The 15,284-nt window shown below is 48.8% G+C and overlaps 1 protein-coding gene across 2 annotated transcripts in view; it reads right to left on the bottom strand.

Annotated features, from left to right (window-relative positions):
* The window catches only part of ANKRD34C (ankyrin repeat domain 34C), a 31,023-nt gene extending 16,238 nt beyond the window's left edge, over nt 1-14,785 (bottom strand). For both annotated transcript variants that reach the window (XM_042940784.1, XM_042940785.1), the window contains exon 1: nt 14,589-14,785. The gene's annotated coding sequence lies outside the window, so the exon portion shown is untranslated. The remainder of the gene's footprint in view (nt 1-14,588) is intronic.
* Between the last annotated feature and the right edge of the window lie 499 nt (nt 14,786-15,284).

The following is a 15,284-nucleotide window of genomic DNA, read 5'->3' as shown; positions in this document are numbered from 1 at the left end:
TCGTAGTCATTTACATTTTCCTACAAAATTGCCCACCTCGTTCACAACGGCGGACTCTCACAGCTACACCTGTCACCACCTTGTAATTTTTCATCTCTTCCAAACGTGTCCTTACACCCCCTTTCCACTCCGACATGGTTGCCTTTCCCCCTAGTAGTTTTGGTGTTTACTTTGTTGTGGTTGAATTACGGGATCTGCCTAAGTTCCATTTTGCGGCCTGTTAAAGGACCGATAAACTCAGAAAGCATTTTTCCTCCTACTCCTTGCAGGAAACAATGAACGACTGTTCAACTGAAGGAAACAATGCGTGCTTTTGGATACATGCGTGCGAATACACCTGTAAAGTTCATGACCTATTACTACCCTCTACACCTGTACTTTGTACCGCAAGGCAGGACGGGATTGGTGAAGCTGAGCCAACTGCGGAGTCAGACTGCATGGACTGAAATCCCAACCCAACCACTTGCCAGCCGTGGATCTCTGGTGAGTCACTAACCGGTCTGTACCTCAGTTTCCACCTCCATAAAACTGAATTAATAATAGCATCTACTGTAGATGGAAGCCGCGTTTATGGTGAGCATGGCGGCACCTATCAAGTGGCCGAATCACTGTGCTGCACCCGAAACTAATACAACATTTAACACGTGTCAACTGTACTCGACCAGAAAAAGGAAAAAAAGGAAAGAAAGGGTCTGCTTCATCAGGCCAGGGAGGAGGGGCAGCTAACACACGTAAAATGTCCCGTGCTCTGCCTGGTAGACAGTCGGCGCTCTCTAGGTCTTAGCTGTGTTTGTCTACCTGATCCAGTAATATTCAAAGTAAACTGCTAGAAAGACTTTCGGGGTGTTTGAATTCACTTATTATTCAAGAAAAACGTATCGAGTTTGGGCCGTGTGACCAAATCTGCATTTTATTTTTTTATTTTTATTATTTCATTATTTTATTTTATTACTTTATTTTATTTTTTATTTTATTTTATTTCACTTTATTTTATTTTTTATTTTATTTTATTTCATTTTATTTTATTTTATTTTTGGTACATGCTGGAGACTGAGCTGTGAACAAGAAAGACAAGTTCTCTGCCTTCGTGGAGGGCCCTTCTAAAAATCTGGATTTGTCGGCATGTCTCTGGGCGTGTGTGTGTGTGTGTGTGTGTGTGTGTGTGTGTGAGAATCAGTGGTCTGCTGTTCCATGACCCCCGTTCACACAAAAGGACACGAGGCAAACGCTTTGCATGCTCCTCCAAATCCGCCTTCTGGTGGAGTCTCCGCCCCTTTGCCAGAGATGCACCCTACGTGCTAGACCCACTTGATTAACAACAACAATAACAATTTTCAAAAAATAAGCCTTACTAGTAGTAGCAGAAAAGAATCCCCACTGTAGGCAATGCCTCCTAGCCTGAGACCTCCAGGAACACACTTGCAGGTGTATAACTGGACGGGACGCATTGGGCATCTTAGCAAGAAGGTGCTAGAGCGTGCTGCAGAATTAGGGCTTTGGTCGGGAGGCTTAGGGGAGGGTTTGCTCCACTCTTAACAGAGGAGAATCACGTCAGACAGTATTCTGACGCCACAAAGAACATTACAAAGTGATCCTTGGTGCCATGCTTCCCACGCACTGTTTTTGTTTTTCTGTTTGTTTTTAGAGATAATTGACATATAACGTATTAGTTTCAGATGCACAACGTCATGATTCAGTATTTGTATGTACATCTTGCAAAATGATCACCACGGTAATCTGATTAACCATAGTTACAATTTTTTTCTGGTGATGAAAACGTCTAAGATCTACTCTCTTGGCAACTTGCAAATATATGGGGGTGCCTGGGTGGCTCAGTTGGTTGAGCGTCTGACTTTGGCTCAGGTCACGATCTCATGGTCCATGAGTTCAAGCCCCACACCGGGCTCGCTGCTATCAGCCTGTCAGCACAGAGCCCACTAAAGATCCTCTGTCACCCCCTCTCTTCCCCTCCTCTGCTTGCGCTCCCTCAAAAATAAACATTTAAAAAAATAGCTTCAAGTAATAATATAGAACCTATTACTAACCATAGTCCCCATGCGATACATCACATCCCCGTGACTTATTTTGTAGCTGGGAGTTTGTACTTTTTAGCCTTCTCCCGTTTTGCTCCCCACCCCATCCTGTGTCTGGTAATCACCAGCGTCTTCTCTGTGTCCATGAGTATACACTCCGTTCCAAGCCAGGGCAGGGACAGTGTTTATTTCCCAGCCTGAACGGGTTCCCTGCACAGAGTACACTTTTGGTCAGTCACTGTCCGTAGGGAAGACAGACTCAGAGGTCAATACTGAGCTGCTTGGCTGGAGCTGTAAGCAAGGAGCCTTAAGTCCTCTGATTCATTGTCTGTACACAGATTTGGAGGCTATGTTCTAGAGCCATGAGGCGTTTTCCCAAGATCACACAGCAAATCAATTCCAGGTCTACTAGGTCTCTTGAGGTCGGTGTCGTGGGATTGGATGTGTTCCAGGCTATTACACATTTTTAAATAACTTTTACTAGATTGTTATTGTAAGTGTGTTATCGGTATTGCGCAGAAAATACAGATAAGATATGGACATGTTCTTCCAGTCCTTTTAGCCCACCTTTAATGTTAAAAAAAAAAGTTTCTTTCAAATGCGTTTATTGCACATGTAAATCGGATATGCTTTTTGCAGCAAGTATCAGAACGCCCGTCTCAAACAAAGAGGGACTGATCTTCTTACACAACAGCATGTCTGAATGTGGGCCACTGCTGATGATGGTTCAGAGGTTCAAAACTCCCAGGGCCAGCAGTTGATGCCTGTGGCATCCCCCTGGAGTTTTCCAGGAGGCTGCCGTCAGCTCAAGCCATAACATCCACATCCCAGACAGACCACTGGGAAGGAGTGGAGGCAATCACATCTCTCCTCTTATCCGAAGGGCAAGCCTTTCCCAGAAGTACATCGCACAGCCGGGTTCTCCTTGAATCTATTAGAAATGGGACAAATCTGAGGACGCTGGGAAAACGGGAAGCCAGATTGCTATGATTGGCTTAGATCAAGAGATGCTTCCTTTCCTTGGTCTGGTCTAATGCCAGATCGGAAATGAATAATACGACTGTCACAGTGCTTGTTATTAAACACTCGGGAGGTGCCGATGAGCAAGAAAAAGAGGCTGATATAATATTTATAATACACAAGTATAATTTATAAAACTAGAATTAAACAACAGAGTACGCTGTGTTAGTCTTGTTTCCTTAAAAATCAGCTACGAAGCCATCCATCTAGAGGTCTGTTCCTCTGTGACTTATTTCCACACGACTGCGAGTTCTTCTACTGCCTTGTCAGTGGCTGCGTGAGACATGAGTGTGCGCGTGAACCGCAATACCTTTAACCAACTCTGTTTCAGATGTGACGCTCTCCCGTGGCTTCTCTCTGTCGTAAACCACACTCCGGTGAAGGCCCTTTCGTCGGTCTTTTTCAAATTTCAGAATTATTTCCTAAGAGCAAAATACTTGAGGTTCCCGAGGGAAAGGTATGCAAAACTTTACCATTTGCATACAGAGTGCAAAGGGCTGCTCCGTGAAGGCCGTGCCACTTTTCATTACCCCTTGCTCATGGCTAAGTGCATCCTTCACCTTATGAGATCTCATTGTTGAAGAAACTTGCTAACGTGATAATTAAAAATGTATTAGGTCATTGTTCTCGTTTGTATTTCTTTTATTACTAGTCATGGCTGAATTTTAAAGAAGTGTTTATTGCCTATTTTTCTGTCAATTGCTCATTTATACCTTCTAAATTTTCTCTTGGTGTACTGGTGATTCACAGTTGATTACAAAATGGACATAAAGTAAATAAAATTGTTCATAATTTCCTTATCCAGAAATGAGCACTATTATTCGCCAGTTATTCATGGGAGTTCATAATGGGTTTTATATGCCTCTCCCTCTCCCTCTTTTCCTGTCTCTCTCTCTGTCTCTGTCTCTGTCTGCCTCTCTGTCTGCCTGTCTCTGTCTCTGTGTCTCTTTGTCTGTCTTTGTCTCCTTGCCTCTCTCTGTCTCTCTCTTTCATGTCTCTCTCTCTCTATCTCTTTGCCTTCTCTCTGCCTCTTGTCTTTCTCTTTGCCTGTCTCTGTCTCTCTCTCTGTCTCTGATGTCTCCCTTCCATCTATATGTCGATCGATCTCTCTATGTACCTATCTTGTGATTATTTCCTTTGGATAAATACCCCAAAGTCAGATTTCGGAGTCCTACAGTAATACTATTTTTTAAAAATATTTGCCAGTTTGAGAGGCGTGCTTGTAAGCTTTTCTCTTTGTCCATGATCATACCCTCTGGCATTCCCAGTGTTGGCTCTGTGGGGCTTCCTTTCTCTTTTTTCTTGGTGAGACCCGACCAGGGCTTACCTATTTCATTGTTTTTCTTCCAAAGACAGATCTCTGACATTTGTTAATTGTAGTATTTTTCTAGTTTCAATTCACTATGTTTTACTTTCATTCCTATTAATTCCCTACCCTTGTTTTCCTGTTTCTCTTGCTGTTTGTTTTCTTAGCTTTTTGAGTTGAATTCATAGTTAATTCTGTCTTACTCTTCTTTGCATACAATTGACTTTATTCAAGGATACAAAGTATCTTCCAGGTACAACTTTGTCAATCCCCCTCTTTTTTGTCTTCAAAACGAAAATCACTTTTTGAAAAATACGACACTTTAATACAATTAGAAATTTTAAAGAAGATAGAAAAGTACAAAGAAAATAGAAAATCACTTGAAATTCTTCTTTGCAGAGTTAACCATTGTTAACATTTTGGGGAACATCTTTCCAGAAATTCTGTTTAATAAATGTATATAAAAATCTCACGCAAATGGTGTCCTGCCATACTTTTAATAATATACTCTATAATGAAACTGTTTTTCTGTTAATGACTGTAACACACATAATAGGTTTCAATGAGTCCATTGTATAAATATATTATAATTTATTTAACCCATCTACAGGAGATGCACATTCTAAGTTATGTCTAAGTTTTCATCGTGATAAACAACTATAATACATTTGCCCAGCTAGTCTCTAGGAGTAAATATCTACCAAAGAAATTGCCGAGTGAATGTGGGGAAAAGAATAAACATATTAATAAATATTTCTAGACAATCTTCCAGAAAGATTATAAAAATTTATACTGTCATCAACAGAGCACGATACTAACCATTGTCTTACCCCCTCATGGGGTCTAGATAACATCAAGCTTTTTAATCCCTAACAATCTGATTAGCAGGAAAAAAAAAAAAAAAAAAAAAATATATATATATATATATATATATATATATATATCTTAGTTTTGTATTTCTTCAGGTACTAATGATGTTGATGTACTGTGTTTACCTGTTGTCTGTATTATGTTTATATGTGCACATGTGTGTGAGATCGACTGCTTATATCCTTTCCCATTTTTCTGACTTCTTAATTTTTTAAGCTTTCTCCATATTTTGTATTTATGTTCTTAATCTGTCATACATATTACAAATATTTTCCAGTGTTTTGTGTTTTAGTTTTATCGTAAGTTTTTACTTTTTAAATTGTCTAAATCTTTCTTTATTTTCCTTTAAAACTCTCGCCTTCCGGACGCCACACTTACAGTGCCCTGGCCTCAAGACTATGAAAGATCCAGGTTCCTCCTGAGGCTCCGGGGTTTGGGGTTTGGGGTTTGGAGTCAGATGTTTGCTCCTTCTAGGCTGTTGTTCAGTGCATTGAGATGAACCATGCTCCCAGTCATAGACTCACTACCCCAGTGAAGAAATCTCTCTTCTCCCCACCGCTTTTGAATGTCACGAAAACTCGACTTTATTCGTGAGTGTCCCGTTCTGTGCTATTCTGTCCACCCACCTGCCCCTCCTTGTACCACCTCGTTCTCACTGTCAGCAGTTTACAGTTTCAGATGTAATGGTGTGGATTTCACCTTAAACGTCCTTTCCAAATTTCCTGAATTTTACCACAGATTTGCTCTTTCCAATCAACCTTAAAATCATCTTAGATACTAACGGTTACATTTTTCGTCAAATAGTGGTTTGTTTCCAAACGTAACGACACTACCGAACAATCTTCTTTTTGCTGAAAATAAATTGGGAGGTCTGTATTTCCAGTGAAAAGTCTCATGTTCTTTTTTAAGACCACAGTCTGGCGTGGAACCACACTGCAGACCTTCAGAGAGGCCTGGGAGCCTCCGGCCTCACTCTGTGCAATGGGCTGATGGGCTGAGTTGCATGTCCACCCCACCCCACCCCCGGCCTCCCAGTATTCCTGTGTTGAGGCCTAACATCCATGTGATGGATGGTACTTGGAGGTGGGCCTTTGGGAGGCAGTTAGGGTTAGATGAGGTCATGGGGGGGCCCTCATGATGGGTTAGTGCGCTGATAAGAAGAGACAGAGGGAGCTTGCTTCCTCTCTCTCCACCATATCCCGACACCGAGGGAAGATAAGGAGCCCTCACCAGGCACCCGATCAGTTGGCACCTTGGTCTTAGACTTTTTAGACTCCTGATCTATGAGACATAAACGTCTGTTGTTTGAGACACACGATCTACAGCGTCTTGTTATGGTGGCCCAAGAACAAGCCCGTCTACACAAGCTCAACATAAGCTTTCTGAGTTCAGTCACCTGTGTCTGTTCATTAATGACTCTCTCCCCGCAACACTCACAGCTTTTCCCCTTGGATGAAGTTCCTAGGAGAACAAGAGGTGTTTTCTGGAAATAACTCCTGGTTGGTTGGTTGGTTTTTATTTCTTCAAGTGTGTGCTGTAAGCATGGAAACACTTAGCAATTGGCTGGATTACCCATTCTGGTGAGGGAAATAGGCCTCTTAGAAGGGACATTATATTTCAAAGCAACCATCATGGGAAACCATCATGGCACTTGGCTTCCTAAGCAGTAAGACTCCCCTGAAACCCCTCAAAACTCTGGGCACCAGCCTATGGAAAGCAGTCATATTGATGTAAGTTGGTACCCAGTGAGGACTTGTGGATTTGTGTATGAGTAAAGATATATACATGTGTATTTGTGTACGTATGTGCATACACACACACACACATACACACACAGACACCTACAAAAGTTTATTCTAAACTTGATATAAATGACATGTAATACTCTACTTACATATAAGAATAAAATACACAATATGTTCTGTAAATTCAGTATAATCAATTGATTTTCATAGAATGGTTTCATTGATTTAAAAAAAATTTTTTTTTTAACATTTATTCATTTTTGACAATGGGAGATTCAGAACATAAGCGGGGGAGGGGCAGAGAGAGAGGGAGACACAGAATCCGAAGCAGGCTCCAGGCTCTGAGCCGTCAGCACAGGGCCTGACATGGGATCAAACTCACAGACTGTGAGATCATGACCTGAGCTGAAGTCGGATGCCCAACCGACTGAGCCACCCAGGCACCCCGGTTTCATTGATTTTTAACAAACTCTTATATCCCCAGTCAGTCTACAAATGCAGTCCAAGCACAATCTCACAAATGGACTTTTGTCCCCTTCCACCAACTCCTTCCTTCCAAAATTTACTGTCGTACCATCAGATATGTGATCTGTTAAACTATCTCTCACCCCATACGAATTACATTAGTGACACTCAAAACCTGTTTCCGTTTCCCCACTAACTTTAAGTCTGATCTGCGTTATTATAACTCTTTCATTGATATACAGAGAAACCTTGGATTGCGAGGAATTTTTCTGTGAAGGTTCCGCAAGACGAGCAAACATTTCTAATACATTTTAACTTGATAAACGAGCGATGTCTTGCAATACGAGTAGGACGTGATGCCGAATGTCACAAGATCACAACTGAGCGAATGGTTCTTCTCTCTCTCTCTCTCTCTCTCACTGTGGGATTGTGGGTGATTGTGTCCCATGCTCGGATGCTCGGTCTCAGGCCGTGGCGTTTGGCAGAAATCTGTGATTTTTCAGCACGTTAGAAGGTGCCCATAACTGGCACTCGTGTATTTTTTGTCACTTCCAAACGCCTGTGGACAGTCCTTTGCTTTTGCATCCAAGAGGGAGCTTAGGAACGCTTTGCTCATTCCAGGTCAGGCTGCCTGCTGATACAGACCCTTTCCTCTGCTGCCTTATTGCCAGTTATATTCGATATAGTCTATGACAAGAGTTTAGTAATACTGTACTGTAGTCAACATCCGTTAGTGACGGTGAAAGTCGTCCTCCACAGTGACCCTCCTCTCTCTCTTGTCTCCCTCACACCAGCCACGAAGGTTTTCGAAGGTAAGTGCTGGTTAATTTGTTTTTCTTTATATTTTGTATTTTCTTTATTATTTTGTATTAGATGACAGTATTGTAATCATTTTTATATGAATATTTTTGGGTTGTGGAACCATTCACCCGAGTTTCCATTATTTCTTGTGGGGAAATTCGCTTTGATATACGAGTGCTTGGGATTACAAGCATGCTTCCGGAACGAAACACTGATAGTGTGGACAATCGGTAAAGCAGTAAGTCAAGCCCCGGGTTGTTACACCTGCCAATTCGGTTGTGCAGATGCTTCCAGAATGTCCGATTCCAAGCTGCCAACAGGCCGTCATGATGCAGAACTGGGGACAGAGGCACACCATGCCGTTCCCACCGTGCAGACACAGCAGATCCAGGGAGCCACGGGAGCACAGACGGCAGTGGAATGCGCCAAATAATTAGGAAGGGAGGAATTCTGAGTATCTATTACCTTTGCGTTTAATAGAATGTAACTGTAAGTGTGTATATTAATTTTTGTCATGGTTACGTCCAACAAAGGCTCTCAAAGTTGTGGGAAACGACCCGCCCCTGTGAGCAGGCAGGGGACTCTAGCGCCTGCCGTCCGCACCCCCGGAGCCGTGGCCCGGCTGGGCTGGAAGAGGCAGACACCTTGCCCAACTGACATTCTGCGTGGGTGGAGAAGCCGGCCTTCGCGTCACCCAGGCCCAGAGGTCGTGGCCACCAAAGCCACCCTCCGGCTCCCCGCGACGGGCCCAGCGCGTTCTCTCTACGACGTCCTGCTGTCTGTGGTTCCAGCAGCCGCAGCATCGCCTGGGATTGTTAGCAACGCAGAATCCCAGGCCGCTTCCAGGCCTGCTGACTCAGGAGAGGAGCGTCTCCGGGACGGGCGGCCCGAAGCACAGGAAGGTGGGACGCCCGCTGAGTTACTTGGGTCCCCCCCTCGGAAGACGCTGAGTCAAACCGAGTGGGGCCCGAGCACGGAGATGCTTTCAAAGCTTCTCCAGCTGACGGAACGTGGAGGCCGGGTGAGGCACACCACGTCTCCTCCAGAACGCCCCAGCCAGAATGTCACCGTCACCGTGGACGTCCCAGCGCCCTCATGGGTGCTCCCTCCTCTAGGGGCAGGGCGAGGCTGGCTGCAGGGGGCGCGTGCAGGGTGGGGGGTCCGGTAGGGGGGCAGGGGGAGGCTGCTAGTGAGCGGGTCCGCGGTCCCTGATGCCGTGCTCGCCCAGCAGGAGCGAGGACCCATCCTGCCCTTCGGGGAAAGTGGACTATGGGAAGCAGCAGGGGCAGCGAGCCCACAGCGCTGGGTCTGTGCCCGGCCCGGCCCCTCCCCCTCCCATCGCCTGTGTCTGTGCAGACCACGCGGAAGGCGTCCTCGCGGAGACGGGGTCACCATCGGCTTCCTCCCCACCCTGTTCCGAAGGCTCCTGCGGAAACCGTTTTCACCTTCTCAGATTTGAGGCGCTTGATACAAACACTCGGCAAATATTTCAGCAAAAATGAATGTCCCCAAAGAGCCGCTCTATCCGGGATAAGTCATGATCGCCAGTGTTCCTCTGAAATGCCCAAAATAGAGCGGTGCTGGCGGTTCCCGGCGAGGCGCGGCCTTGTTTCGCTAACCTAGTTAGAAGCTGTCAGCTCGTGCTTCGGGTCCTGTGAGCGTCTTGCCGTTCTTTGTCTGAAAACCCTCCCCAGCCCCCCCCCAGGACCTTCACACGTGCCAAGTTCCAGGACGCGCCCGGCCCGCATGTTGTGGAGACGCAGCTCTGGCTCACGGACCCCAGGACGCCGTGCGCACTGGCCGGCGGTGGGGGGCGCCCCCGAGCAGAGGACCCTCTGCGCCCCCGAGCAGAGGACCCTCTGAGCCCGTCCTTTCTCACTCCCTCCACACTGACAGATGTGGAGGGACGTCCCTGCGTTCTAATCCGGTTCCCGCCCTGCTCCAGGAGAGGAAGGGGCATGCCCCGCCCCCCCCATTGTGGAGACAGCACCCTTGTCCTCACGGCTACGTGCCAGGAGCAACTGAGACAATGGCGGTCAAGTCCACCGGTGCCCGGGGGGCAGCAGGGACCAGCTCGTCCCGATTTGTCAGGGACTCTCGGTTTCAGCACTGAAAAGGCCTGGGCCCCACGCAAGAACCCTCTCAGTCCCAGGCGAAGCAGGGCCACTGGTCACCATGGGCGGGCAGCCAGAAGCCACATCTCCTACGACCTGGAAAAACAGCCTCAGCTCAGCAGCACGATGGAATTCTGTAAGGCGAGTCCCATGGGTATAGCCAGTAACCAAACCCCCATCCGGGGGACACCAGGGGTGATCCAGTCCGAAGGCCCCGGAGCTAAGACCGGGGACGTGACCCAAAGCAGCCAGCTGCCGAGGCAAGCACAGAGCAGAGCGGCCCGAGGGGGAGTCGCGTGGGGGTCAGAAGAGGGGCCGAGCAAGGTCACTGCAGCCAGGCCACGCTCCGTCCCCGGCCCCGGGGCTGCGGCCAGACAGGCGAGGACAGTGGCCCCCCGCAGCTACTGCCTGCCACACAGAGACTCTTCAAAGGACAAAGGGACAGAAAACCGTCAGAGCCTGTGTGTCTTTATTATAAAAGGGACACATTTATAGTCGAGAAATGTGAAAAAGTACAGAAACACCATAAATTTCAAACCTCACACGAACCGCCACCTTCAACAAACCACCTGTCACATCACCATGTATTTCTTTCCCGCAAAAGCCAGGGGCCCACGCGGTGCAGTCCCAGCCCAGTTATGTGGCGTGAAAAATCACTTTCCGCGAGTCATCAAAAGCACCTGAGGTCTCCACTGGAGATGCTCAAAGAGAATCAAAAGACGTCCAATTTCTAATCCATAGAAGCACTTCCTAAATGTTCCCTTCCCGTCCACGGCCTCTGGACCCCAGCACCTGCAGCCGCCCCAAAGCCCTCTCGGTCGCCCTCCCAGCCACCGCCAGCGCTCTGCCAACCCCACAAGCCGTCTCCAAGTCTGTCTTCCTCCTCGGAGGCCTCCGTCCCCTTCCCGCCAGCACATTTGGGCTCGAGCCCCACCTGGTAGCTCACCCTTCACTTTCTGCCCCTTTGCCCGGTGTCCCCAGGGAGAGTCCGGGCTGGGGGAGGGGAAGGAGCCAGCAAACGGTGACAGCACTTTTTTTCCCCCACACTGTCAGCACAGAGCCCCACATGGAGCTCGAACCCACAAAACGTGAGATCATGACCTGGGCCGAAATCGAGTCAGACGCTTGGAGCTCCTGGGGCCGGGAGGGGATGCTCAGTTGGTTAAGCGTCCGACTTGGGCTCAGGACATGGTCTCACGGTGCTGGAGCTCAAGCCGCGGGTCAGGCTCTGTGCTGACGGTGTGGAGCCTGCTTGGGACCCTCTCTCTGCCCCTCCCCTGCTCCCGCTCGCTCTCTCAAAATAAATAAATTAAAAAAAAAAGAGTCGGACGCTCAACCGACTGAGCCACCCAGGCGCCCCCAGAATATTCTTTCAGGGACAAGGGGAGGAAAAGAAAAGCATCGCAAAATCTGCAAACGCCTGTCATGTCACAGTTTTTAGAAAATAAAATGGCAAATATTTCATACTTTTTTTTTTTAATCAAACTGCAATTACACTGTGGGTGCAATTTTATTTTTATTTATTTGTAAAGATTTTTTTTTTCTTTTTTTTTTTTTTTTTTTTTTTTTTAACATTTTTTATTTATTTTTGGGACAGAGAGAGACAGAGCATGAACGGGGGAGGGGCAGAGAGAGGGAGACACAGAATTGGAAGCAGGCTCCAGGCTCTGAGCCATCAACCCAGAGCCCGACGCGGGGCTCGAACTCACAGACCGCGAGATCGTGACCTGGCTGAAGTCGGACGCTTAACCGACTGCGCCACCCAGGCGCCCCTAAAGATTTTAGTTCTAGGTCGTGTCTACACCCAACACGGGGCCTGAACTCACAACCGGGAGATGAAGAGTCGCTCCACCAATTGAGTCAGTCCCTGCAGGTGCAATTCTATATTGTAGAATTCTATATTCGTTCGTTCGTTCATTCATTCATTCATTCATTCCTTCAGCAAGTACTCACTGTGGGCTTATTACGTGCCAGAAATTGTCACTAGGGAAACAATGAAGAAACAGAACTCGATGCCCTCGTGAAGCCTAGCGAAGTGGTCAGAGGCGACACAGATATAAAACAAAGTGGGGACGCCTGGGGGCTCGGTCGGTTCAGCGTCGACTTCAGCTCAAGTCACGATCTCACGGTTCGTAGGTTCGAGCCCCGCGTGGGGCTCCGTGCTGACCGCTCAGAGCCCGGAGCCTGTTTTGAATTCTGCGTCTCCCTCTCTCTCTCTCTCTCTCTCTCTCTGCCCCTCCCCTGCTCAAGCTCTCTCTCTCAAAAATAATAAACATTAAAAAAATTTTAATAAAATAAAAACAAAACAAAGTATGTGTTATGCTAAAAGGTCACGGATACTCTGTAATTTTTTTAGCAAAGTGAAAGAGGTTGGGAGTGCTGGTTAGAGGGCTGTTTACTTCCCAGTGAGGTGACGTTTGAGCAAAGGCTTGGCGGACGAGGGGGGAGCCATGCAGGGTGGGGGGAGGAGGGTGTGGCAGGGGGCCATCGCTTACACTGTAGGACGCCCAGCAGCATCCCTGGCCTCCCCCACTGGATGCCAGCGGCACCCCTCCCCAGCGTGACAACCAGGAATGTCTCCGGGCTCCACCATGTGTCCCACGGATGCAAAAGGGCCCCCAGTTAACCACCATCGAGGGCTACGCGTTCAGATCACCTGAGGAGCTCACGGTGGCCCGGACTCCTCCTCAGACCAACTAAACCAGGGGCTCTGGGAGCACTGGGAACACTATAAGCTCCTCGGGATTCTTCTAACGTGCAGCTGAGCTCGAGGACCTTTGCCTTGACCTCGTGGTCCCGACCCTTGAGCGCACATCCGAATCCCCTGCAAGCTGGTCAAGACCCAGCGTGGGGCCCGCCCCCAGAGTTCCAGATTCAGGAGGTGGACACGAGGCCTGAGGCTCGCGTTTCTACCAAGTTGCCGGGCGATCCTGGTGCGGGGACCCCCCTTGGAGCGATGCTCAAATTCTGATGTGCGTGGGAACGACTCGGCCAGCTTACTGAGAACGTCAGTTTGCACAAACATCCTGACTCTGCGTACCCCTTGCGGGGCCCAGACCTACCCTTTTAACAAGCAGTGTCCCAGGCTATTCTGATGCAGGGGCTCTGGAAAACCCGAGTCCTGACACGGCCGATGCTGTCTGTACGGCACTGGGCTGGTGAGGCCCCTCTTCCAGAAGCAGGCTCAGCAGGCTTGGGGGCAGGAGGCTGAGGCCCGAGGCAGAGACAGCCCCATCGCTCACTCACCTGGGAAAGGGAGGGAAGGGCTCAGGGTTCGTCAAGCGTGGCCACACAAGGCCCAACTTCTAAAACGGAGGCTCCGAGGACCCTAACTGAGACCCTTACGGCCGGGACCCGTGCCTGCCGCTTCCCTCCCCAGACGCCAGCTCACCGGGGGAGGCCTGACCCTCATGTCTCCAGGCCTCTACTCACCCTCCCTTGTCTCCTGCAGCGTCCGGCCCCGGGTGTGCTCAGACCTCCCCGCCCACACTCGGGACAGCTGTCGCTCTTTCCTTGCTCGTGCCTGGTTCTCCCTGCCTCCCCTCTACCCGTCCACCCCATTGTCACCCCACCCCCCCTCTCGCCCCTCCCAAATTAATAAACTTTAAAAAATTAAAAAATAAAGTCAACATAATGACGGAAACAAAGGCAAGAGGAACATAGCTTGAATTAAATCTCCTGAACGCTCGCTCCCAGCCACCGATAGACGCCCCCCAGACACGCGCAGAGCGGGACCTTGCTCCAGGAAATCGTGGCTGCCCTACTCCCTTCGCCTTGTCCTTTCCTTAGAGACTGCAGGTAACCTGATCTCAACAGCAGCTCGCCCCTCAAGGGCCCCAAAGCCTTGCTTCCAAATTCCTTAGAGACTCACGCCGTCCCTGACGCCCACTAACTTAAAAGTATAGAAGCAGTCACGCGTCACAACCCCAGCGCGGCTCTCCCTGCCCCCGGGCCCTGTCCTGTGCTTTCATAAAACCACCTTTTTTGCGCCAAAGATGCCTCGAGAATTCTTTCTTGACCGTTTGCTCCAGGACCCCATCAAGCGTGTTAATTGGTCATACTGATTGCGGCAAGGAGCCAATGCATGGACAGAAGTTGAAGACACAGCACAGGTGATGGCCTATCAGAGGCGGGGTGGGGTCCGAGCCCCAGACCGGGGGACGGCCCAGATGGTGCAGGAGTCTCGCACACAGGACACCAACCCTCAGAGGGCTGGGCGCAAGCCGGGACTTACCAGAAACACGAATGACCAGGCAGACTGCAGTCCCAGGCATGATGAGATTCTGTTTTTCATCAGCCAGAATTTGGCCGTCGACAGATGAGGAAACGGAGGTTCCGAAGGGTTAAGATCAGGGCCACGCGGCCAGCACACGACAGAGCCGGGTCAGAATCCAGGCAGCGCGGCCGCAGTCGGCGCTCACAGACGTGATATGACGGCTTTCTTTCTAAAGAACAATCACACATTGCATAAGTATGCATTTCCACAAACCGATGCATGTAAATAAACACACACACATATGTGCATGTATAATTCATATGAACACTCACGCAGAACAGGAGACATCAAAATGTGGAGAAGGGTTACTCTGGGTGATTGGACTACAGCTGGCCCTTTTTCCTTTTGCCTTTCTGTATTTCTCAATTTCCCCCAAAGGGTAAGTCACTTGTGCATAGGAGTGATTTTCTGAAAACAAGCCAGCCTGGGGGCGGGGGGGAGACCTGGCGGAGGCATGGATCAGACCCCCGTCGTTCAAGTCCAGCCCTCCCGGGAAGCCTCCGGACTGGGGTGGGGCAAAGGATGCACGCGTGAGTGGGTCTCAGAAGGTTCGACCACCACTCGGTACCTGCAAAAGCCCGCAGCACCTTCCCTGGGGAGGGCGGTCTCTAGCAGAACCACCCTGGCAGAGGGTTGTAGCCTCTCGGGTTAGAT

Source organism: Panthera leo, chromosome B3 (genome assembly GCF_018350215.1).
Source record: "Panthera leo isolate Ple1 chromosome B3, P.leo_Ple1_pat1.1, whole genome shotgun sequence".
NCBI classification, from domain to species: Eukaryota; Metazoa; Chordata; class Mammalia; order Carnivora; family Felidae; genus Panthera; species Panthera leo.
The sequence above is the reverse complement of the archived record's forward strand: the minus strand, read 5'-3'. Positions and strand labels throughout refer to the sequence as shown.